This window comes from Rhinopithecus bieti, unplaced genomic scaffold, assembly GCF_001698545.2.
Source record: "Rhinopithecus bieti isolate Rb0 unplaced genomic scaffold, ASM169854v2 scaffold_41913, whole genome shotgun sequence".
NCBI classification, from domain to species: Eukaryota; Metazoa; Chordata; class Mammalia; order Primates; family Cercopithecidae; genus Rhinopithecus; species Rhinopithecus bieti.
This window is the reverse complement of record NW_016818964.1, coordinates 5,709,906-5,734,350: the sequence shown is the minus strand read 5'-3', so window position 1 is coordinate 5,734,350 and position 24,445 is coordinate 5,709,906. Positions and strand designations below refer to the sequence as shown.

The 24,445-nt window shown below is 43.9% G+C and overlaps 1 long non-coding RNA gene across 2 annotated transcripts; it reads right to left on the bottom strand.

Moving 5' to 3' along the window:
- Window positions 1-602: 602 nt before the first annotated feature.
- LOC108519082 (uncharacterized) lies at window positions 603-21,421 on the bottom strand. Of its 2 annotated transcripts, XR_001882515.1 has the most exons (3): window positions 21,160-21,421; window positions 18,969-19,131; window positions 603-2,264 (listed from the first exon to the last, which is right to left on the bottom strand). It is a non-coding gene; the product is annotated as an uncharacterized LOC108519082 (long non-coding RNA). The 2 variants fall into 2 exon arrangements; XR_001882516.1 differs by lacking the exon at window positions 18,969-19,131.
- Between the last annotated feature and the right edge of the window lie 3,024 nt (window positions 21,422-24,445).

The following is a 24,445-nucleotide window of genomic DNA, read 5'->3' as shown; positions in this document are numbered from 1 at the left end:
CTTTTACCCAATCTTCATTTCGCCACTTCAACTTTAAAATGAGGATAACAACACTTACCTACCTGCCATAGATCACACAGTTGTTATGAGGATCGAAGGATGCTTGTGAAGGTCATGTAGTGTGCCATACAAATATAAAATAAAAGGGGTAACACAGTATCTTCAATTGCTTCAGCAAAATAACAGCAACAGACACTTAAATTACACTCTCATGTGCTCTCTCTCTGAGCTTCACACACGTTGACTCATTTAATTCTTAGTCCTCTGTCGGGGGTCCCATTATCCCCATTTTAAAGGTGAATAAACTGAGTCCCAGGGATTTTATGGAACATTCCCAAGGTCCCAGAAAGACTTAGTGAAGGTGCAGCTGAGACCCATAAAGTCGGCTCTGGGGTCTGTGTTCTTAGCCATTATCATAACGTTGCTTCTCCTACTATACCCTACTTTCCATAGCACCTCACACAGGGTTACTATGCCACATAAAAATCAGCCAACATAAAAGATACCTAAGTCCTGAAAAGATATAAAGAAGTGTAGCTTTCACCCTAGATAACAGGCTTTCAGCAAATATTCGTTATGTGAAAGAGTGATCTACTCAGTAAACATTTCTTCAATCTCTTTATTAGTGAAAATTGTGACATCTGAAAAGTATCAAACTGGAGTTGGAGTTTCTAATGAAGAACTCAGCAAGCCAGAGGCTTCCTGATAACATGCAAATCACAGAGAATATGTCTACCTGGCCAACTCCTAGCTCTGTTTCATCCCATAGCAAAACCAAGGAGTCTCCTTTTTTCTTTACATTATCCCCATGTAAGACATTACAGAGTGAAGAAAAAAAAAAAAACAAAACTCTACTTTGAAGAGCTAAGGGCTTGTGTTTTGGAAAATTGTTCTTGGACATCTCTTTAAATATTCTCTATCTTAATTGGTATTAGTGGTATATCTTGCTAAACCATCCAAAACCTCTCCATACTAAATTAATACATTTATTTAACTGAATTTTTTAAAAAAGAAAATTTTCATATGCTACTTTCTTCAAACAGAAACTCTGATGTCAGAATTAAACCTTTGCCCTAGGACCCAGGCTGGCGACTCTCGTTCTAACTCGACCTAACTGGATGGGGAATGAATTCAACTTTGGATGAAATGTGCCAGTCCTTTCTTGGATCTGACAAGAGATGCTTGCACCTCTTCTGAAACAACCTGTATTAGTTGTACTTGGTAGGAAAAAGTTTTGAGTTTTCTTTGTCACTTGCTCACACTAGCCTACCCATGCTTTGCCAATATCCCGTTTAATAAGTGTCGTGTCCACCATGAATCCCAGATGTGGACCAAGCTACAGAGTGGAGAATTAAACAGATCCTTTCTCTTGTTCTGGCTGATATACTACTATTAATACCATTTTAGATATCATTAACAGAACTAGATATTGAGACCACAAAGGTCAAATCAAAGACCTCCTTCCTGTGCATCAATTTGTACCTAAACTCCCCAATAAAACATTTAGCCTGCATTTGGCTCTAAAGAAATCCTGAATATAAATGGCAAAAACCAGACCTAGCAACGAATGGGTAGATTTGACGGAATAAGAAGAAAGTGATAGCCGTGTTAGCCCATCTGGAGAATGAAGAATTGGAGTGTCGTAGAGCAGGGGTCAGCACATTTTTCTGTAAAGTATTTTCAACTTCACAGGTCATACGTTCATGCTCACAACTGATCAACTCTGCCATTGTGGCACAAAATAATAATAACAATAACAATTATTACAATAACAGATGATAACAATAAACAAATGGCCATGGCTGTGCACCCATACAACATTTTTTATGGACACTGACATTTGAATCCCATATAATTTTTATAAGCCTTTTGATTTTTTTTTTCAACCATCTAAAAAATGTAAAAGAGCCATTCTTAGCTTGAGGCCATGCAAAAACAGGTAGCAGGTCAGATTTGGCCCACAGACCCCCAGTGGGGCCTGCAAAAGCAATCTTAGAGAATAATTTGGATGACTTGAGTTCTAGTCCCAGTTCAGCCTCCAGCAAGCCCACTTCCATTCAGAGCCCTCCCTCCTCCACCAGTGAAGTGAAGGGTTCTAACACATGCTCCCAAGGTCCTTTGAGTTCTCAGATGCCATGACCCTGCGATGGCTGCAGGCTGTCCTACTGAGGACTGTCCGGGTTACTTCCAAATCCCCTGCCACAGCTCCCGGATGCTTCCAAACACTTTGTTCTCATGTCACATTTTTCCCTCATAGGAAGGCTCTGTAATTTTTAAGAAGAAAAAAATAATTGATTATAGGACCATATCTTGAAGGACATTTATCTTGAAGGACATTTACCCAATGCTCTGAAGCATGCTCAAAAGGAGGTCATGGGAGCAGGGCGCCCCTTAGAAATGTTTAGACAAAATGAGAGATGGGATGCTTTTCTACATAGAAGATGCAAGGTCCACCAAAAGATGATAATAATAACAATAATAATACAGGACATTGATAAAGCACTAAAAAAACACAGTGTCCCTCTTGTGGTTTCAAATAAAGAAAAGAAAACCCACGCTTTTCTTCAAAGTGAACTAAAAACAGCAGGATTAATATTGATGCTGCAATGGGAAAAGCAAACAGACAGGCAGGGACAGGACTGCATCCAGCCTCCAAAACACATGTAAAGTTGGAGCTAAAATGTCATATGCATATGTAATTTATATGCAAAAACTCTCCTATAACAGGGCCACTGGCTGCCAAGTCTCCTTTTGCTACTTCCCGATCCTCGCTGAAACTCTATAATTTCATATTATCAGTCACCTACCAAGGGCAAGTCTGTCTGAGGAGAACACAGAAACTTTCTTAAGGCCAGGATATTAAATTCTTCTCGCACATCGCTTTCCTGGTAGCTCAGCAGGTTTCAGCAGGAAGACCTATTTTTGCTCCTGTGCGGGCTCTGTCCCTGGCAATGAGTGACTGGAACAGACTGCAGACAACTCTGCCAAGAATCTGAAGCTCTGATGATGTGAGCCAACCTCAGACTAATAATTTTATATCTCAATATAAGCAAAAGAGTTCCATAAAAATAGACCGTTTTTAACAGGATGGTATTCTGTGCTGAGAGAGGGCTGAAGAATGCGGTGCCATGTGAACATCTTTCCCCTATCTGCGGTACCTAACTTTAGCAACTTCCATATGTCTATTTGTCTGATCACTGAACTTGGGGAAAGAATGTTGAATGAGATGTGACTCTTCAAACTCCACGCCTGGGATTCTTCGGAGGTGAAATACCTATCAGTGTGTATATAACACTTCCTTCTTTCAAGTTTCCAGGAGATAGAAAACAAACAAACCCAAGGCTCAGGCTGTCATATTCCTCATCAAATGTATCCACGCACAAGGCCATGTGCGTGTTCCCGCTTGTAAATTAACGAGAAATATATTGACATCACCGAGGGCAGGTGTGAGAATGGGCTGGTTACTCTAAGACATCTTTTTCTCAACGTTCAAAGTGGTGACCGGATTCTCAGATGGCCAAATCTCATGGCACACACTGATTCAGGTGGTTTCTCCCTAGAGAATTCCCCTAGGATGAAAGTGGAAGAGGTCAGTCTCAGCATGGAGCTTTCCAAGACTGGATGCCATGGAGGGAGGGGCAGAAACCAAAAAAAAAAAAAAAGTGTGTTTTTTTATTTGCTTGGTGGGACAGGAAGCCCAAGCATAACATCCAGAAAGCAAATCAGCTGGGTTGAAGGGAGAAGAGAAGGCTTAAAGGAATGGTGTAAAGGCTGTTGCGCCCTTGTATATCAATCTGAGTTCTGCAGAGAGACAGAACTAACAGAATATGTATGTTAAGAGACTATTTTAAGGAGTTGACTTATGGGATTATGGGAGCTAGCATGTCCAGAATCCACAAGGCAGGCCAGCAGGCTGGAGATTCAGAAGTGGATGCTGCAGTTGAAGCAGAATTTCTGCCTCTTCTGGAAACTTCAGTTCTGCCTCCAAAGGCCGTCCAACTGATTGGATGAGGCCCACTCACATTATCCAGAATAATCCCTTTTCCTTAAAGTCACTGAATCTACATGCTAACCACATCTACGAAATACCTCCCCAGCAACACCTAGATTCATGTTTGGTTAAGTAGCTGGCTTAGCCATGTTGACACTTAAAACCCACCATCACACCTTGCATGCAGAAATTAAATTAGGCATGGCTGGGGAAAAGGATCTGCTCAGTGAGAAGGAAACGGGTGGTCCTGACCACACGACAGAGACGCAGGAGGCCGGCTATTCCGAGGATCGGTCCAGCAGACGTAGGCTGAGTTCCTACCGCGTGCCAAGCACTGTGCTCGACGTGGGGGAGTTAAACATGGAGCTTCCAGTGCAGGCGAAACAGACAAGGGGAGCAACACCGAGGATCATTGGATAAGACGGTGATAATTCCTCACCTAAATATCTTCCTCAGTTTTTATGTATGTGTGTGTGCAGAGGGAAAAGAGGTGTTCTTTTTGGTCTAGGTAAGGAATAGGAAGAAAAGAGCTGACATAGTAGAGGTGGGGAGTGATGGTCATTTTGGGGTTCTGTAAAAGTCTTGGGCACCCTGATCTTTCCACGATCCTAAGTCCACACATCAAGAGCACCACTAGTAACACAGGCAAATCAAAATCCACAAACATTTACATGAAACACAAATGCACTGTGTGACAAATTTGCATGAGAAGTTAAATATGATCTTTTAAATATCTCATACAAATCTAGGAGACTCACGGGGACTAACAGAGAGAAAAACATCAATAGTCCTTTATATTCATCTTTTCCTTTTTCCTTCCTGGACTGAAGATTGTAACCCTCCCTAAGATTTCATTATTGCCTCGGAACTTGTGAAATACGATTTTGGCATTATTTCTGACATTTCTTCAAAATAGGACCCTTCTCCCCAAAAGATACATTACATAATAAGACCAAGTTGATTGTGGGAAGTCCATGAAGTAGGAAGAAGATAGGATTTGGAAGCAGGAGATCTGGATGGGAGTTCCAGCACTTCCAGTGATGAACGATGTCCCCCCTAGGTGAGACATTCAGCCCAGGAGGTGGTCAGAGACAGTGGGTCACAGAGGAAGCTCTGGGGCCAGCCTGCCTGGGTACCTCACAGCTCTGCCGCTTGCTAGCTGTGTGACCTCAGGCAACTTGCTCAGACTCTCTGATCCTCAGTGTATCGATCAAATAAGGAAGAAAATAATCCCTCTGTGTTGAGCCATTGTGAGGACTGAAATGGCACAGATAAAGCATGAATACAGCACCTGGCTTTGAGTCTGTGGTTATTTTCTATATCTTTAAGGGAAAACAATTACAACAGCATCTGCTGTGCCTATTTCCCAGACTTATAGAAGAACCAAAGTCAGACGATGTGAGTGAGGGCTCAATAGAAGCAAGCCAGGCACTGTACTAATAGGTGCTGGTTCTCATTCCACGAACAGTGCTCTCTGAGTTGAGCTCCGGGACCAATGCAGACCACTTCATCTCATGTCCTGGTGGCTGGGCTCTCCTGGTGGCCCCTCCACAAGCTATGTTCTCCCTTTTCCTGCTCCTTTTTCCTAGCTGTCCAGCAGTGACCCAGGCAGCTGTCCTGTCACCTCTAGTAACCCCGGTCACCATCACTGAGTCAGGGTGGTGTCAGTGACATCCGCAAAGCTCCACCTCCTCCTTGTCATCTTCTGTCTCATCTGCTGCTGCCTGCCGAGAAGCTGCCATAAAACATTTTCCCCTGTGGAAGTCCAAGGGAATAGTGGGCTAGAACGCTGGAGACCTCGTCCCAAGACTGTCTCCAACACCAATGTCATGTGTGACCTTGAAGAAAACACTTCCCCAACCAGGGCCACTGTTTCCTCATTTCTGCTGAAGGAAGCTTAGTCTTGGACAGTGGGGGACAGGAAGGTCCAGAGAGCAGGCAAGGGCTTCAGAGAGCATGATGGTGGGGGTGTATATCGAACCCATTCTCACACACAGGTGGAGCACACCTCTGAGCTCCAGGCCCCTGGGCATGATTGAGAAATGTTATGAATGAGAAAACAACAGAGTACCTTGTTCACCATGTGCTCCTCTCTAGAGGCAGATAGACCTGAAGTCCCAGCTCCAGCACTAACTAGAAAACTCTGTTTCCTCATCTGTAGAATGGGGATAATAAAAGGGACCTATCTCATAGGATTCTATGTGTGAAGGTTAACGAATTATTACATGCTGAGTTTTTAGGATAGGATCTGGTCTATAAGAAACACTTACAAATGTTAGCTAACCTAACTCATAATATTAAAATTATGGCATATTATCTCATTTCATCTTATATCATTGAGTTTATTTTATTTTTCCAACAACCTTATGGGTAGGTTACTACTATTTCACAGACAAATAAACTGAGGCACAGAGAGGTTAAAGGATTTCCCCGAGGCCATGCAGGCAGTAAGGGATGAAATTAGGGATCTAACCCAGATAATCTAGCACCAGAGTTGATGCTCGTAACCTCCACACTGTATCTCCTTTTGGTTCTTTGCCAGAATTCTATGAATGTGTGGGAGACAAATAAAAGGATAAGAATTATCTATCTAGAGCAATGAATTCTGAGACTGTACCAATCCTAGCACTCTATAATTAATCTACAGGGTTGTTTTTCCCACCTTAGCCCGACTTCCTTCACTTCCCAGCATACTTCAAACCCTCTTTGCTTCCTAGATTGCATGCGTGCACTCAGAAAATATCACAGTTACATTAATAACTCCAGGAACACAAGATTAGGAACGTATATGTTCCTGGGAAAAGTTCTATAAGGCATCCACGCCATCAGTGGATAGCAGCAGTGCTACCTGCCGTCTTGGAGTCTCTGCACCCTATGAATGAACAATCCCAATGACTCTGAGTATCTTCAGAGAGAAGCCATTGCAAAATGGACCAGATTTACCTTTAGGGTTTCCCGAGTGAGCCAGGGGATTTCATGAGTGCCGCTCTTTTCCCATTTGGATTCTCTTACGTGGAAATCACTTCCCCATTGCATACACAAACAAGGTAGGGCAGACCTAAGATGATTGCTCAGGTTTTGTTTTCTAGAGGCCCCTTAAAATGAAAAAGGAAATGGAAAGGAGGGAAAAAAAGTAACAATAATCATAGTAATAATAGTAACTTCTGATTCTACCGTTTATTGAGCTCCTGCTCTCTTCTTGGATATTATTGTACAAATTAAGCCATGGAAGAGTAAATCAAGTAGCTGGATCTCCAAGGGCAGAGCAGGAGAAAGGGCTCCAGCTGAACATGCTCATTTCTACTCCCAAATTTAGCAATCAAGTAACTCAATCTACCTACTTGAGAAGAGTTAGGGTGAGGCAGGTAACCAAGAGTATTCCTCTAACAAGTGTCTCTCCACTTTGAAGGAAATATCAAGAGTGGAGAATGGATACTAACACTAATAACCCCTGTAAACACTCATAACTCACTCCTGCTAACAATTTCCATCATGGAATCTTTCAAAGTACCTACCATAGACCTCCCTAAAGAGTTTATCTTGTCCCATTTCATTCCTCCACCCTCTGCCTAAGCAGTGACCAAGAAAAGGGTATTAACCAATTTATTTACTGCTTGTAAATAATCACCAGTTACTTAGGAAAAAAGAAAACTGGGTTTTAAGGTGGTTTACAACATTCAGGCACAGGTAACAGGGGGTATGACAAAACTTCCACTTCTAGTCATGATGGAATAGCTAGTACTAGATTATTTCTACTGTTGAAAACTACTGTAAAACTGGGCAATATCTGAAGAAAATGTTTTCAGATATTGGACAAGAGTCATCATAGGATTATGATCCCTGAGAGAAAGTAAATGTGTGAAGTAAGTGCTACAATTGTTCTGGCTTTCTGCTTGAAGGTGTTCTACGCTCTGCAGGATAAAGAGGTGGAGCCCAAGAAAACATGGTGGAGTTACTGGACTGAGAAGGCAGAGATTAGAATTTGGGACTGTTGAGGGGCACTGGAATTTACACAGTGGGGTGCCAGAGAGGAAGGAGATGCACAGAAAGGGAAATTCAAAATCTCCATAGGGATTCTTTTAAGTCTCTGGCCATATACTGAGCTGTGCATGTGCATGAAAAGACTTCATTTTGGTCTAGCAGGTAACAGCTACTGGGAAGCTATAAGGTGAATAGAGATTTTGAAAATCATACCGTGCTAGTAGTTGGTGCCATTCTGAACAGACAAGGGACAAAGACCTCAATAGACTCTCCAGGTGTTCAGCTGAATCTCCAGAAAGGCCAAATCTTAGAATTAGAGTCATACTAGCCCTTAAGTAAAGTCTACACTAGACCCACAATAACAAAGCTTTAAAACAAGTCTTAAAAGGATCAGACTGATCCACCAATAAATTAACTACCAGCCAAAACAAAACCCAACAATTTCTAAAGGAAGACAACAAAACCAAGACTCTCATCTATATAACAACCACAATATCCAACATATGATCAAAAGTTATTGAACACGAGAAGGAGCAGAAAAATATAACCAATAATCAAGTGGAACAATGTCAATAAACATGGACACATATATAATGAAGATATTAGAACCAGCAGAAAATCATAAGAAACATAAAAATCTTTAAGTATCTAAATGAGACACTAGATATAATGAGGAAAGAAATAGAAAATCTCTGTAGAAAATATAGACTATTTTAAAATTACTAAATGGAAAATTCTTGAACTGAAATATAAAATAAACCTGAATAGAAAAATTCACTGGATGTGTTGGAATATCAGCAAATTAAACACTGCAAAGAATCAGTGTAATTAAATATAGGGCAATAGACACTATTCAAAATAATGCACAGAGAAAGGGGGTAGGAAAAAATATAAAGAGCCTAAGCGACCTGTGAAACAATATCAACTGATCTAATATATGTATAATCCCAAATATATGCAGAGAAGAGAGATTAAGATAGAAAAAATATTTTATAATATAATGGTCCAAATTTTCTAAATTTGATGAGATTAACTTATACTCCAAGAAATTTGGCAAAGTCCAAGCAAGATAAACCAAAAAAAAACAACAACAACAAAAATAAACACACTTCCAGAGACATCATGGTCAAATTGCTGAAAACAGAAGATAAAAATAAAATATTGAAAGCAGCTAGAGGCAATTTGGAAAAACTATTACTCACAGAAGAACAATGGTAAGAATGACTACTCTTCTCATTAAAAATAAAGCAGATCAGAATACAACAAAACAACATCTTCAAAATGCTGGGGAAGGGGGGAGCTGTCTATTTATAATTCTATATCCAGCAAAAATGTTCTTCAAAATAAAGACATTTTTAGATAAACACAAGCTGAGCTAATCCATAACTAGCAGACTTACCCTCTCAGAAATGTTAAAGGAAATTCTTTATGTTAAAGAAAAATTATACCAAATGGAGGCTTGAATATATATAAAGTAATGAAGAGCCTCAAAAATGGCAAATATATGGATACATTTAAAAGACAAGATTTTTGTTTCTTAATTTCCTTAAAAGATAATTGATTATTTAAAACAACATTAATAAATTATATAATTTATAACATATGGAAGTACAATGTATGATAACAGTAATACAAACTACAGAAAGGATAAATTGAGATTTAGTGTTATAAAGTTCTTACTGTATATGTAAAGTGGTGTCATATTAATTTGTGATAGATTGTGATAAGTTAAACATGCATATTGTAATCCCCAGAGCACCTCTTTAAGAGAAATAACACAGAGGATCCTTTCATGGCCTTTTGGCTAAGATAAGCGTGAAAAATAACACAGAAATATAGCTAAAGAGCCAATGTACCAGATAAAATCAAATACTAAAAAATACTTAATTTTTAGAAAAAGTAAAAAAGAAAAGGAAAGAAGAAAAATTAAATAAGACAAGCGAAATTTGAATAACAAAATGGTAAAGCAGACTTAAACTCAACCACAACAATAGTTGCATTAAATATAAATGGACTAAATATTTTAATTAAAAGGCAGAGATTTTTCAGACTGGACTAAAACATTAAGACCCAACTACATGCTTTTTAAAGGGATGTACTTTAAATAGAAAGAAGAACATGCCCTGAGCTGAGGAGCTTTTGAGAGACTGTGGGAATGCAGGAAAACACCTCAACACAGCCACCCCAAGATAATCCAGACATTCATGGGTCCCAGAAGATCTAATTCAGGAAATGAAACCAGAACATGAAGCCCTAATGAACAGACATGGGAAACAAAAGCACAGCTTTCAAGGCTAGCCAATTTTTGAAAGATCCCAGCAAGTGTTGAGTTTGGGAAAGACTTCACAGTGAGCTGAGCCCAGGCTCTCGGTAAAATTTTTTGGCAAGACTTTGACATGGTAATGTGACCTGGCTGGATTCATGATAGTTCCCAAATCCAGAAAGATACCTTCCAGAAAAATGAGGCAAAGTAACTGGGCAGATAGAGTGGGGATCTAAAGAGAGTCCCTGGCTCAGGATCATGAGCCATGGTGGAGTAAGCGGAGCTTTGGCTTGGATCCTTCCTGGCACTCAACATACACCCTAGTCTATCCAATTCTGGGTATGGCTGGAAACTCAAGTTTTTATTTATTCCGTTTCTACACTAATTCACAATGAATTTGGGGCAATGTATAAAAATATAGTCAACACTAAAGAAGAAAATATGTTCTTGAGGAAATCAGGCAGAGGGAGGAAAGGGAAGCAAAATCAAAAAGCCTGGAGTCTGCATACTGAACAGACTCACAGAATGTTTAGAAGTGAGCCAAAAAATTGCTTCTGAGACTCCACAGAAGCAAGACAAACAAAGAAACACAGCAAGCCCTTCTGGGTGGCAGGTTGGGGACACAGCTGGATGAGCTTATAGGTAAAACAAGATGAAGACTGTAGATGGGATTCATCTATTAATGCATCTGTAAGGAACTTCCCCCAGACAGGATCAGAGGAAAACACTGGAGGCTAATATTTTGCAAACTGCAGTCACTCCTTCAAAAAGTCATTATGGAGTACATTCTGGGTGCCAGGCACTGAGCTAAACACAAGAGGAATTATGTGAGTAAAACAAGTGATCCCTGCCCTTTTGGACATTAGAGTCTGGCAGGGAGGCATGTGTTTATTTGTTCTTGTTGGGCATCTAGATCCTGTTGTAGATGCTGGGTTACAGCAGTAAACAAATGATCAGAAATGTAAATGTAACAAGTGTCACGACAGAACAATGCGGAAAATGCTGGGGACCATGACATCAAATCAGGGATCTAGCCAGGACTTGAGAGAGTCAGAGGCTGGAGAACAGGGAAGGCAAGGAGTAGCATTTGAACTGAGCTTTGACGAATATAGAGACAGGATTAACAGGCAGAAGATAAGGGACTATACCAGATGGGAACAAGCACACATCCATGAAGGACATGAGACAGGAAACCGCATGGTGTGTCTGAGGAGCAGGTGGGGCTGGGGCACAGGCTGTAGAAAAAGAGTTAGGGGGCTAGAAACAAGGACAGGAACAGACCTGACAGGATGGCGTTGCTCCTATGATGGATTCAGGACTCAATTTTAAGAGCCATAGGAAGCTGTTGAAGGATTTTAAATTGGGGCGTGATGGTATAATCAGATTTGTATTTCTGCAAGATCATTCTGGCCTATGTGGGGAATGACTTCGAGCAAAGTGGAATGGACACAAGGAGAACAAACAACAGCTCTTTCAGGGATCCAGGAGAGAGACAGGGCAGCTTGAACCAGGGCGGATGGTCTGAAGATACAGACAAATGAATAGATGCAAGAGATTTTCAGGAAGCAAAATAACAGTCTTCAACTCTTCATTTGCAAACCTTTCCTAAGGAAGGCTCTGATCTCTTCACATTGAGCCCGGTGGTTTTCACATCACCAAAAAGATCCCTGGGATGGTGGAAACAGATGAGCACAATGGTTAATGGCACAGACTCTTGGTCAAGTTATGCAACTTTGCCCTGAGCCTCAGCCCTTTCTTCTATGACATGATCTCCCAGTGGGCTTCTGAAGACTGCACAAGCACATGTGATTGCCCTCCTGTTCTCTGGACACAATAAGCAAGTGTCCACCTCTGGCTCTTTGCACTTCCTGTTCCCTCTGCTCTTCCTCAGCCATCCACGTCTCACTCCCTCATCTCCTCAATTTCTCATCTCCTACCTGCCAGATGATGCTGTGTAAAAATGCAAACTCTGTTTGACCACTCCCCCAGCACACCCTCTCTCCCTTCCCTGATTTACTTTTTCTGCAGTACTCATCATTCTTATTTTGCATATCTTCCACTAAAATAAAAGCTCCATGAAAGCAGAAATTTTTATCTTTGTTCACTACTGTATCCACAGCACGTGGTGCATACTAGACACTCAGAACGTAGCTCTTGAATGAATGAATAGATCATGTTTGAAAATCATGCAGGCCATATTAATTGCCCAAGGAATAAAAGCGATCAGTCTGTTGACAACACCAATAATACTAATTTTAAAAATTATAATATAAATTCCTTCTTCTGATGCCTTCCACAATGCCAGTTTTCTGTTTGGAATGATTTCTTTCATCACAATGACTACTTGTTTTAGCAATTATGAAAACAAATCTTTCTCACTGGCCTCAGTGTTGTTCATTGAAATCGTGCCCTGACTTTTTTAATTAAAAAAAAGCACAAACCCACAGCATTCTAGGTTGACAAGGACCACAGGGCAGGGCTTAGACTTTATCCCTTAGGATGAAGCCCACAGAGGTTCCCTCTTTCTGCCCAACTTCCTCAGAGCTCATTTTACTGCCACTGGGTTGATCTGAGGGTCAGAGATGCTGAGGCTGTGTCTGCTGCTCACCAATGCATTATCTATTTATATATGTTGCCATTATGTGTAAGGAGCTGAAATTGGAAAGAAGGTAAATAGGACATCTTGATTCTGAGTTACATTTTCCTGTAGTGCAATTGAAACACGATTCATTCTATTCTTACTGCATTGATCGGTAATTTTCATTTTCTAATTTCAAATAAAACCTCTTGCTGCAGTCAAAAGTGGTCGGCTCCTGGATGTAACTTCACAGCTCATTTTAGCTTCATCGCTTAAAGACGTTCTGTTACCATCAGTCTTAAGTGGTAATTCCACTTTTCCAATTAGACTGTGGGAACGAACCAGATAAATGGACTCTCATCCCCAAAGCCATAATCTCAGCCCAGCCATCAAGACTGGGACAATGAGCACCCCAGGAGCTCTTTCCTGTCATTCCACTCCAGAGCCACAGCCCTCCCCGTGCACCCTTTCTAAATAAGCCACGCTTTGAGGGGCAGTTGTATTTTGAGATGTTGACTCCCAAGTGATTTGGACTTCTTTTGAATAGTTCTAACATCCAACACAGTAAAGGTCCAGATACCAAGTGGACAGGGCTCGTTTTTAGCATCATCCAAAAGGTAACCCCTTCTATCATTCTTCCTTCCCTCATCGATGTGCACACGCGTGTGCATGCGCACACATACACACGCGTGCACGTCATCTAAACCAGCTGCAGATGCAGGGGCGCCTGTGTCGTAGCAGAAAGACCTAAGACTTCATATCAGTAGGCATGAGTTCAAGCCATGGTTCCACTGTGGGGCCTTGAGCAAGTCATTGCCTCCTTTGGGATGTTAGTTTTCCATATTCATGAAACAGACAGGCAATTTTGAAAAACTGTGTAGCACACAGGGATACTGGGAAAGTGAAATGGCATTAGACACAGGAGAGCATTCTAGGGACTGCCAGTATGAGGTCAGAAGACGGCCTGATGGGGGTTGGAGTGGGTCCTGGAGAATCTGATAGGCTTGCTGGCATGGAGCATTGCTTCATTCCATGTAGCAGGCAGCATTTCATTTCCCCAGCCCCACTGAGGCTTAGTTGCTTTGGCAACAAGAGGAAGAAAATAAGCCTCATCCTCAGGATCTTAGTAGTCTGCTGTGGAGACTCAATGACGTCTTGCATATGAAAGAATGTTAAAAAGTAAATGCCATGTGAATATATATGATTATGGTTGTGATCAATGTTGTTATTTAACTACATAATACAAATATGCACTTCGTGCATCCTATGATGACCACATGACTAGCCTTTGTGGATGGAGAAACAACGTGGAGACCAAGATAGACATTCCTCTGAGAAGGGCAAGACAAAAACACAGTCGAAGCTGGGGGCCAGACTGCAAGAGAAAGAAACTGGTTATCCCTTGCTCCTGGGCTTCAGGCTGATTTCTTTCTTCTGAAGTCCTTTGGTCATTTAATTCATGGGCTAGACACCTCATGTGTCTCCACTGTACAGAATCACCAGTGACTTTCTTTGAGGTCCTAAGTTACATTTCCTTCCCTCTGTGCTTCACGGATCTAGCATGCTAATCCTGTTTCTTGAATTTATGACTGCCCAAAGCCCCCTTCTCTTTGCCTCTTAATGGCAAGTATGCATTTTTCATACAACAGGGAGAGAGAAAAAAGAGAAGTCAGCTCAAGAATTGCTTTGGATAAGTTGTTTCTCCAGGTTTCTGCCCCCAGGGAGTCCCTGGCACATCCTTACATCTTCCAACATGATTCTATAGAAAAGAAGGGCCTTTGGGGTCAGATCCCTCTCTCCAGATGTGAATCCTGTCTCTGCCATTTACAAGCTGTGTGAACTTGGGCCGGTTATTTCACCTCTTCAGTACTGCCTTTCTCAACTCTAAAATGGGAACGACATCAGCTTCAAAATGTTCTAGCGGGGAGCCAACAAAATAGTGGATGTAAGCTGCCTTGCAGAGTAAAATCAATGTTAACCTCCTTCTTACTCCTCTTCCTTGAAGTGCGGGAGGATAATTTTAGCAAGGGAGAGATTGGAAGTGAAAACTATTACAAAAGGGACGAATGGCCTATAACAGAGAAATGTAAGTTGCTGAAAATAAATTTCAAGCCCTGCAGAAGACATCATTTGGTAGCTCAGATTCAGTGGTAGAGGCCTGCACGCCTCTGGGTGGGTGAACGTTTATCAGACACCCCTGCAGTTCAATCTGCATCACTTACTTCTGCCAAATATCACGCCCTCTCTTAGCCTCAGTTTACCTCAGCCTGAAAATTGGGTAATTCCTTCCATTTCACGTCTGTGCTGTGATGACCAATGAAGAAAAACAATGCTGTTAACAGTTGGATTTGTGGAGTCCTCAGGGTGGACAAAGTCCTGAAGAGTTAAAAAGTCTACAAGACACTTTTTTGATTTTTGTCTTTTCCTTTGAATTATCATGTAAAACATTACCATTTAAAGAGCCAAAATCTCTTTTACTGTATTAATGCATGATTGTAAAACACTTTCAGAGGGTAAGACGATCATTTCTTACAGTTTCTCATTTATTTGAGAGGGTCTTTAAAGTTTGTTTTCTAAGAAAGCACAAAAGGTCTCTGCCACATTCAAGTTTAAGAGACATACAGGAGGCCGGGCGCGGTGGCTCACGCCTGTAATCCCAGTACTTTGGGAGGCCGAGGTGGGCGGATCACAAGGTCAGGAGATGGAGACCATCCTGGCTAACACGGTGAAACCCAGTGTCTACTAAAAATACAAAAAAACTACCCGGGAGTGGTGGCAGGCACCTGTAATCCCAGCTATTTGGGAGCTGAGGCAGGAGAATCGCTTGAACCCGGGAGGCGGAGCTTGCAGTGAGTTGAGATGGCACCACTGCACTCCGGCCTGGGCAACAGAGTGAGGCTCTGCCTCAAAGAAAAAAAAAAAAGACACAGAGGAAAGATGCAGAGACTGGAGCCACCCAGACGATCAATGCCAAAGTGTTCCCTTCCCCAGGGCCCTGTGACCCCAAGTCACGGCTCCCATGGGTGTGTCCTGGAGATCACCAGGGCCCCCGCCGCAGGGCCAGTCTGCAGGGCACAGTAGGTCTCACTATTAAGCATCTCAGCTGGCCTCCCGTAACCAGGCACTGTAGAAAGAAAGTCCTTTTCAAGGAACTGTCTGCAGAGAGGACTCTTTAATAAAGGTAGGGGTCTCCGGCCACTGTGGGAAGAGAGAACTGGGTGAGGAGCCCGGCACAAGAAAGAACAACCCACCGCTCCTTGGGCGATGAAACACATTCCATCAGAGCTGAGATAGAAATGGTTTCTGTCTCCTTTTGTTTCGGGGAACAGCCCAGCTGGGGCGGGCCTAGGGGCAACCACAGCAAGCAGTCACACAAAGCCAGTAACATGCCCGCTGAGCCCTTTCCCATTAGGCCTGAGGCAGGCACCCGTGTTGCAGATAATAACTGGCCACTCTGTCTCGGACAGAGACAGGGGTCTGGGTCGAAAGACACCGTGCAGAGACCATCAGCGGCCCTTCTCCCCGCCGGGGTCGGTGCCCTCGGCCCGTTCCGGGACTGCAGGAGAGATTCTGAGTCCTCTGCGGTGCGGGAGAAGCCCGGGCCGCCAAGAACTTCGCGTCCCTTCCAGCCTCTGGAATTTGGCAAGAGCCGCGGACCCTAAACCCAGGCTCGGGAGGAGCTGGGCGCGCCGCTCTCGGCGCAGCTCTGGGCCTGCACTGTGGGATTCCGCTGTCGCAGCGATCAGGTCACGCGTGGGGACAGAGGAGGCCGAACAGATGCCTACCACGGCACCAGCTGCTGCGCCGCGCCCCGGGGACGTGGAATGCCGAGAGCACTGTGAGAATGGAAGCAGGACGAGCTCGGCCGGCCAGGAGCTGGGGCGGGAGCCTGGGCGAGGGGCTGCACCTGCCCGGGCCCCGCACCTGCTGGAGGGCCCGCTCCGCCTTGCGGAACTTAAGGAGCGACTCGCGGCTGCCGCGAGGACCCCGGCGCAGACGCCAAGGAGCTGAAGCTGCGGCCCCAGGGCGACGGATCCCGCGGCTCCGGCTCTCTGGCCCTGGGGTGGCTGCTGCTCGGTGCTCAGAGGGGAGGAGAACCTGGATTGGCACATGCGGGGCTGCTGGGGTCACCCCCCACTCCAACAAGGCGCCCAGAGGCGGGGAGCGCCACGCAGCTGGGTAGGTTGGGGCTTGTTGAAGCGTCCTGGAAGCAGCGTCTTTAAGGTGGGCTCCAGGTCTATGCACATAGGACCCCAGTCCTCAGAGCCCCACCTTCCAAGAGCCACAGCGCGCGCGCTCTGGGAGCAGTCCCCACATCACACTCTCCGTCCGGGAGTCTTCGAACTCCCAGACCCATCGGACTGCTGGCCACAGCTCCCCCAGCTCGCTGCACTTCTGCGTGTGTGTGTGTGTGTGTGTGTGTGTGTGTGTGTGTGAGAGAGAGAGAGAGAGAGAGAGAGAGAGAGAGAGAGAGAGAGACAAAATCCACAGAATGTGAAATTCCCCACTTTAACCGTTTTGAAATGTACAGTTCAATGGCTTTTAGCACATTGACAATGTTGTGTAACTACCACCACTATCCAAGCCCGATACCCGTTAGCAGCCACTCCTCACTCCCCCTATCCCAGCCCCTGGCAACCACCAATGTGCTTTCTGTCTCCACAGATTTGCCTCTTCTGAGCATTTCCTATGAATGGGTTCACAAAAGATGTGGCCTTTGTAACTGACTTCTCTCATCATGTTCTCATAAGCTTCAGCCATGTTGTAGCATATGTCGGTGCCTCATTCCTTTTCATGGTTAAATACTATTTTATTGTTTGCATATACCACATTTTATTTCACCAGTGGATGGATATTTGCGTTTTGCTCAACCTCTTGGCTGTCATGAATGGGGCTGCAATAAACATTTGTTTCAGGTACACGTTTTTGAGTACCTGATTCTAATTCTTTGGGTTATATAGCTAGAAATGAAATTGCTGTGTCATTGGTAACTCCATATATAACTTACTGAGTAATCAACAAACTGTTTTCCACAATGGTTGTCAACTTCTTTTTGTTATTGGTATATAATGGTTGTATATATTTTGGGATACATGTGATATTTTGACACATGCATACAATGTGTAATGATCAAATCAGGCCAACTGCAACATCATCACCACAAATATTCACCTTTTACTTATGTTGGAAACATTCCGTTTTGTCTGCCACAGCTATTTTGAACTATAGAACAAATTATTGTTATAGAATGTTGCCTTACTGTGCTATCGAACACTAGAATTAATTCCTTCTGTCTAACTTCGTGTTTGTACCCATTAACCAATCTCTCTTTATCCCCCTTCTCCCACTTTCCTTCCCAGCTTCTGGTTACCACCAATCAACTCTCTACCTGCATGAGATCCACTTTTTTAGTTCCTACATATGAGTGAGAACATGTATTATTTGTCTTACTGTGCTTGGCTTATTTCACTTAACATAATGACTTCCTACCATGTTGATGCTGATGACAAGATTTCATTCTTTTTTATGGCTGAATAGTATTCCATTGTGCATACATGCATGTGAGTGTGTGTATGTAATGTACACATGCAATGAAAGTGACCCTAAGTTATTCATGGTCCCATATATATATATATATATATATATATATATATACACACACACACACACACACACACACACACACACATAAACACACACACATATATATATATCATATCACCTTTTTAAATGGACAGTTAGGTTGATTCTATGACTTGCCTATTGTGAATAGTGCTGGATTGAACTTATTTTTTAAATAGCATTTACCGTAAGATACAATCAAGCACATAGTGATTATTTGATCAATATTTGTCTTGCCTCATCAGAATGTAAGCTCCATGAGGCAGCAACCACTGAAGTTCCATTTACTTCCATCTCTCTAGTTCCTAACACAGGGATGAGCCCCAAATGGTGCCCAATAAATACTCATGGAAGGAAGAGAGGAAATATCCACGGATGGCAGAAAGGAAGAGATGGAGAAAAGGAGAAAGAGAGGGAGGAAAAGAGGAGAGATGGAGGAAAAAAGAGAAAAAAAATCATTTGCAAAAATACCCTTAACTATTCCCCTCCCTCTACCCACTGCACTCTGCAAGTGACTTCACAGCTTCTCTTACCAAGAGGTTGAGGCTATCACACCACCACTTGAACCTGGGCAGGCCTTGACCAATAGAATGAGCTGGAGAGGCAGGGTGCCCTTTCTAGGCTTCAGGAAGCCCGTGTGCTTCTGTACTCTCTCAGAATGCTGGCCAGCTGCTGAACGAATGAGCCAGGGCTAGCCTAGTGGATGATAGAGACATTGCCCCAGTCAAACACCAGACATGAGTGAGGATATCCTAGACAGCCAGCCCCCCAGAGAACCAGAGAGGAGCCCCGCCCATGAGATCAATTAAGACTGATCCAGGACAGCCTAACTGCCCAGCTGATCCACCGGCTCACGAGCCCTAATAAACGCATGTCGTTTTAAGTCACTGCATTTTGGGTTGGTCTGTTACACAATAGATAAGGTATACAAAACTGTCTTTCAAAAATCTGTCCCTCTAACGAAATAATGGCATTTGCAACAAGCTGGATGGAGTCAAAGACCATTATTCTAAGTGAAGTAACTCAGGAATGGAAAACCGAGTATGTTATGTTCTCACTTGTAAGTGGGAGCTAAGCTATGAGGATGCAAAGGCATAAGAATGATATAATGGGCTTTGGGGGTTTGGTGAGGGGAGGATAAAAGACTACACCTTGGGTACAGTGTACACTGCTCAGGTGATGGGTGCACCAAAATCTTAGAAATCACCACTAAAGAACTTACATAGAACTAAAAAACCACCTGCTCCTCCAAAAAAACTATTGAAATAAAAAATAAATTAAATGAATAAGTAAATAAATCTGTCCTTTTGTTCGTATATCCCCTCACTGTTTAGGCCTCCTCCCAATCCTGTCTACACTGAATCCTTTTCGTTTTTCAACCTCCAATTCAGTCATCCTCCTTCAGGCAGACTTCCCTGATTTCACCAGCCCATACTACACTTTTCTAAACTTCTATAGCCTCAGTAGCATGGTGTCCTGCTCAAAGTACATTCCAAAACTGTCTTGGTTTGTATGTTAAGCTGATGGGTGACCAACTAGTTTTAAACTCCAGGAGGATCAGGAATTAACTTCTTCCTCCTTTGAATAGCTTTGGAGTCTTATGAATTGGGGCTAATTGACCTCCTTGCCCTTTGCCTTAAAGAAGTTGCACATCTGTAGTCAGGTGCTTGAAAGCGGAAGTTCTTGGTCTGAACCCCGGTTGTGATCCTTCGTATCTGAGTGACATCAGAGCAGTCATGCAATAACTTGCACCTCAGCTTTCATCTGCAAAATGGGCACAGTAATTCTTCCAAGGCGATCCCACAGTTAAAGTGGGTTTGTGTATTAATATTCAGTAAGAGTGAAGCTCTAAGCAGATGTAAGAATTTCTTCTCAGCCCTCATTATCTTCTTTGCCATCTCAACCTGACTTCTTAGTAAAATTGCCTTGTAAAAGAAGTGATGGGCTCCAGCATCTCACCCTGAACTCTCCAGTTATCCTCAATGCTAAAGCAACTACCACGGCTTTGGGAAAGCGGAAAGTGAACCAAGGACTACAGGTCTGGAGCCCCCCCAGCCTCTGCCCTATCAGCTGGCCAACTGGCCATTCAACATGTCCTTTGCCATCTGCTGCTTCTGTTACAGCAGAGGTGCTTCCCTTACCCTGAGATGCGGGTTCACTTAGTCTGGGGTGGGCCCCAGGCATGGATGCTGTTAAACCTCCCTTGGTGATTCTGATATGCAGCCAGCATTGAGAAGCACTGCTTCAAAGTAAGCATTGCTTTATTGGTGCATTCACTGGTTTGCTTGTCAAATATTTATTGAGCACATACTATAGGCCAAGCCAGATATAGGTACAGGAATCACCAGCACCCAAAAAAGTGATGAGTCCATGATGGAAACTATTCATGGAAGGAAGGAGGGAGAGAGGGAAGAGGGAGGGACAAAGGAAGGAAAAAAGAAAAAGAAAAAAAGGAAATAGAAGAAAGAAGGAAGAAGAGAGGGGGGACTCATCCTGCACTTCCTCCATCACCCTGCCCCTGTCGCACCTGTCCTCCTGTCCTCTCACCTCCCACTTCCCCTCAGGAGTCTCAGGAAGCAGGAGTTTGTGCCACTTCCACAGCACAAACACAACAGAGAGAACAGGGTTATTTCAAGCACAATGCTTAAGCACCCTGGGCAAAGGAAACCAGAATCTTGGTGCTGAAAGTGGGTCACCCCAAAAAGACACAATTACCTTTCTTACCCCAAATTGAAGCCAAATACATTGCAAATGGAAGCCACTGGGATCAGAGAAGTTAAGTGCCTTGATGGTAAATGGTCATGTGACAATCTCCTGACGCCAAGTTGGTGTCCTTTCCAGGGTGCCCTGTGCCCTCCACCTCTTCTGTTACGATGACCATGATTGCCACCAGTTCTGAGCACTTCCGGCCTGCCGGACACTGTGCTAAGAGTGCCCTATGCTATTTCATCCTTACCTAGAGGCCGGCCCTATTACTCCCCTCTAGGGCTGAGGAACTGCGGCTTAGAGAAAACTCATCTAGGAAGTGCAGAACCCGCATGAGAAGCTGGGTCATCCTGGGTGGAGCCAGGGGGAATGTGCTATCCTTTACACCAAGTCGGTCAGAATGTTTATTGCATAATCATTTCTCGTTTTAGAAAGGGTCTGTGTCTTTTTTATCATTGGATTCCTAGCTCTTTGCACCCTGTCTGGCCACACACAGGCACTCATTAAGTTCTTAAAACGGCAGAACATAACTAGCACTTACCACTATTGATAAGTATATATTCATAAGGTGTTTGCTTAATGTCTATCTCTGTCATCAGCCTTAAGCCCACAAGGGCAGCGACTGGCTCTGTTTTCTGCATCTTGTATCACCAGCATCCACCCTCTAGGCCCTCAGCAAGCAGCTTTTGAGTAGATGGATGCATGGCTCCGTGGAGATTTGGGTCACAAAGCCAGAACATTGTCAGTACTTGGTGGGGATAGCTGCTTTCAGATCACCAGAGAAAAGGAAGCTACCCCAGGGGACAAGCCAAGACCCTGAGAGGAACGAGGGCCCCTTAGGTAAGAAATAAGGATCAGAGGCAGAAGGGGCTTCCCTGGCTCCATTTTCAGATGGAGCTTTTTGGAAGCTCTGCCACAGCTTGTTAGCAACACTCACCCGGACCAGGCAGTTAACCAGGAACCAGGTTAGCTGGGAACCAGCCATGAGGTCTGATGTGCTCAGCCACAACTCAAGATGTCGGCAGCTCATGTATGGAGCTCGTGGCCTGGACTGCTCATCCTGTTCCCCAGTAAGCAAAGGTCAAACACAGCATTCCCCGGCCCCGTGATCAGACGCCCAGTGTTTCACGTTCTCTGCGCTATGTTCACCCAGTTTCAAGGTTGGACTCAAATCCATCCGAGTGTTGTTGGAGGCAGAAACACTGAAAGACGGGCATGCTGTCATTGTGCTTTCCACCAAGGTCACAGTGCATGACCCTTCCCCACTACACAAAAAGCTGTTGCCATGGGAACCACACAGGGTGTTTGCCAACTTGACAAGAGACATTCAAACCAGGAGGGACATTGACCTGACCCTCCCACCCCACATACTCCCCTAAAGTGCCAGGGGAGAAGGAGCAAAGAGAGTGTCCTTTCCTTTACCTGAAGCACTTGCTTATTCACATGCATTTAAATGAGGATGACAAAGACATAACTTCCATTACAATTTGCTACCAGAGGTGGAGAAAAAAGCTGGAAAGGATGGGGGTGCCATTCATTGCTTTCAGCCTCCCCGGCCCCAGGCCTAGGAAAGAACACAATTCTCTATGTCATTAGCATTTGGTGGGCAAAGGGACAGCTCCCTCAACACGGGGCCATCCCTAATGGATAAAGGAAAAATCAAATATTATTTCTCAGCAGATGTGCCTAGAACTTGTTTCTCATGTTACCAAGCCCAACATCAGGGAGGCTTTGCCCAGGAAACCTACATGGCATAGTTCCAAGGTCCTTGAGCAAAGAATGATTTGTACATGGGTGGAAAAGAACTCAGAAGACTTTGTGACCCTTGAAAATTACAGGAAATTCCTATTGCTGTGTCCATCAATAAGGTCTGATGGGAACACAGTCCACGTGTTCATTCCTATATCATCCAGGACAGCTGTTGCCGTATAGTGGCAGAGATGGGTGGGAAAATGGGAGAGCAGGTTGCCAGCCAAGCAGGGCCCAGCACTCCATTGGGCCCACCAGGCACAGTGCCTCAGGCCTCAGTTACTTTCGGGGGTTCACAAAAATGTTTTAATTCTAATTATTTTAAAATCAGAAGAAAACATGAATATAGTAATAAGAAATCCAACCTAGGCTATCTTTGTCTTTATCGTAAATAGACAAAATATTGTATAATATTGTAAAAATGGTATAATATGTTGTAATATATTTTATATTTTCTTACAAAGAAAAGGACCCAAGAAGGTAAAAGTGCCAAGGACCCACAAAAGCCAAGATGTGGCCCTGCCACAAAGCCTGGTGTTTACTCTCTGGCCCTTGCAGAAGGAAGGACTAGTAGATCAAGTCCTGGCTGGGAACCAGGAAATCAAAGTGCTTGCCTATTACTGACGTGCTGGCTGACCTTGAGTAATCCTCTGGTCTTCCCCACACTGCTGGGATTCCCTCCCTGCTCCACCAACTTCCTGGCAGTCTGACCCTGGACCAGAGACTTGATCTCTCTAAGTATTCCGGAAAATGTGGATGAAGACAGTCCCACTTTGTAGGGTTAGTGTAAGCAGGGGTAACCTTGCGACCCACAGCACTCAGCCCAGGGGACTTGGCACTTAAAAAGCAGTTCATTCTACAAGGCCAAGAAGCAGGATGAGCCCTTGCTATTTGGAGGACAAGGTGACAGACCTCACTTCCCTTTGGTAAGCCTGTCTTGCAAAGCGATCAGGCTTGGGAAGTCTTCCCATGTAAGAAGAGGCCCTGGAAGTCCCAAAATAGCTCTACAGGTTCAAGGGGACTCCCGCAGGTGAGGGGAGCCCTCCCAGGGGCCTCGCCTTGCACTGTCGTCCACCCTGTGGCACCTCTGCCTCGGACACCGGTGGGTCTTTCTGCATCTGGAAACTGCCTCCTGGTAATCTCTACATAACCTTTGCAACGTGCCTGCATATTTCACCCTTCCAGGCGAGCACTCCCATTTTTTTTGTGTCATTCCAATTTCATTTCCTGGGCTGTGTGGACTGCGGGCTCAGCAGTCGCTCCCGTCTGAAGTGACTCCTGGGACCTCCTCACTGTTCTATATGCAAATGGCCTTGCACCTGGGCAGCCGAGCGGGCTCGCAGACAGTTTAGTTATGCAAATCTGATTGATCGAAAGCATATTGCAGGAGCGCGCGCACAGACCTGGGACACTGGCAGCTATATTTCACTGGCTAAATTCCCGAAGAAGGGGGAAAAAATTAAATGCCAGGCATTTTGATGCATATTCCCTTTCAACCCCTGTAGTGCAAGAGTGTTTATTTCTGAATGTGTTCAACGCTCAGGTTAGACGTTGC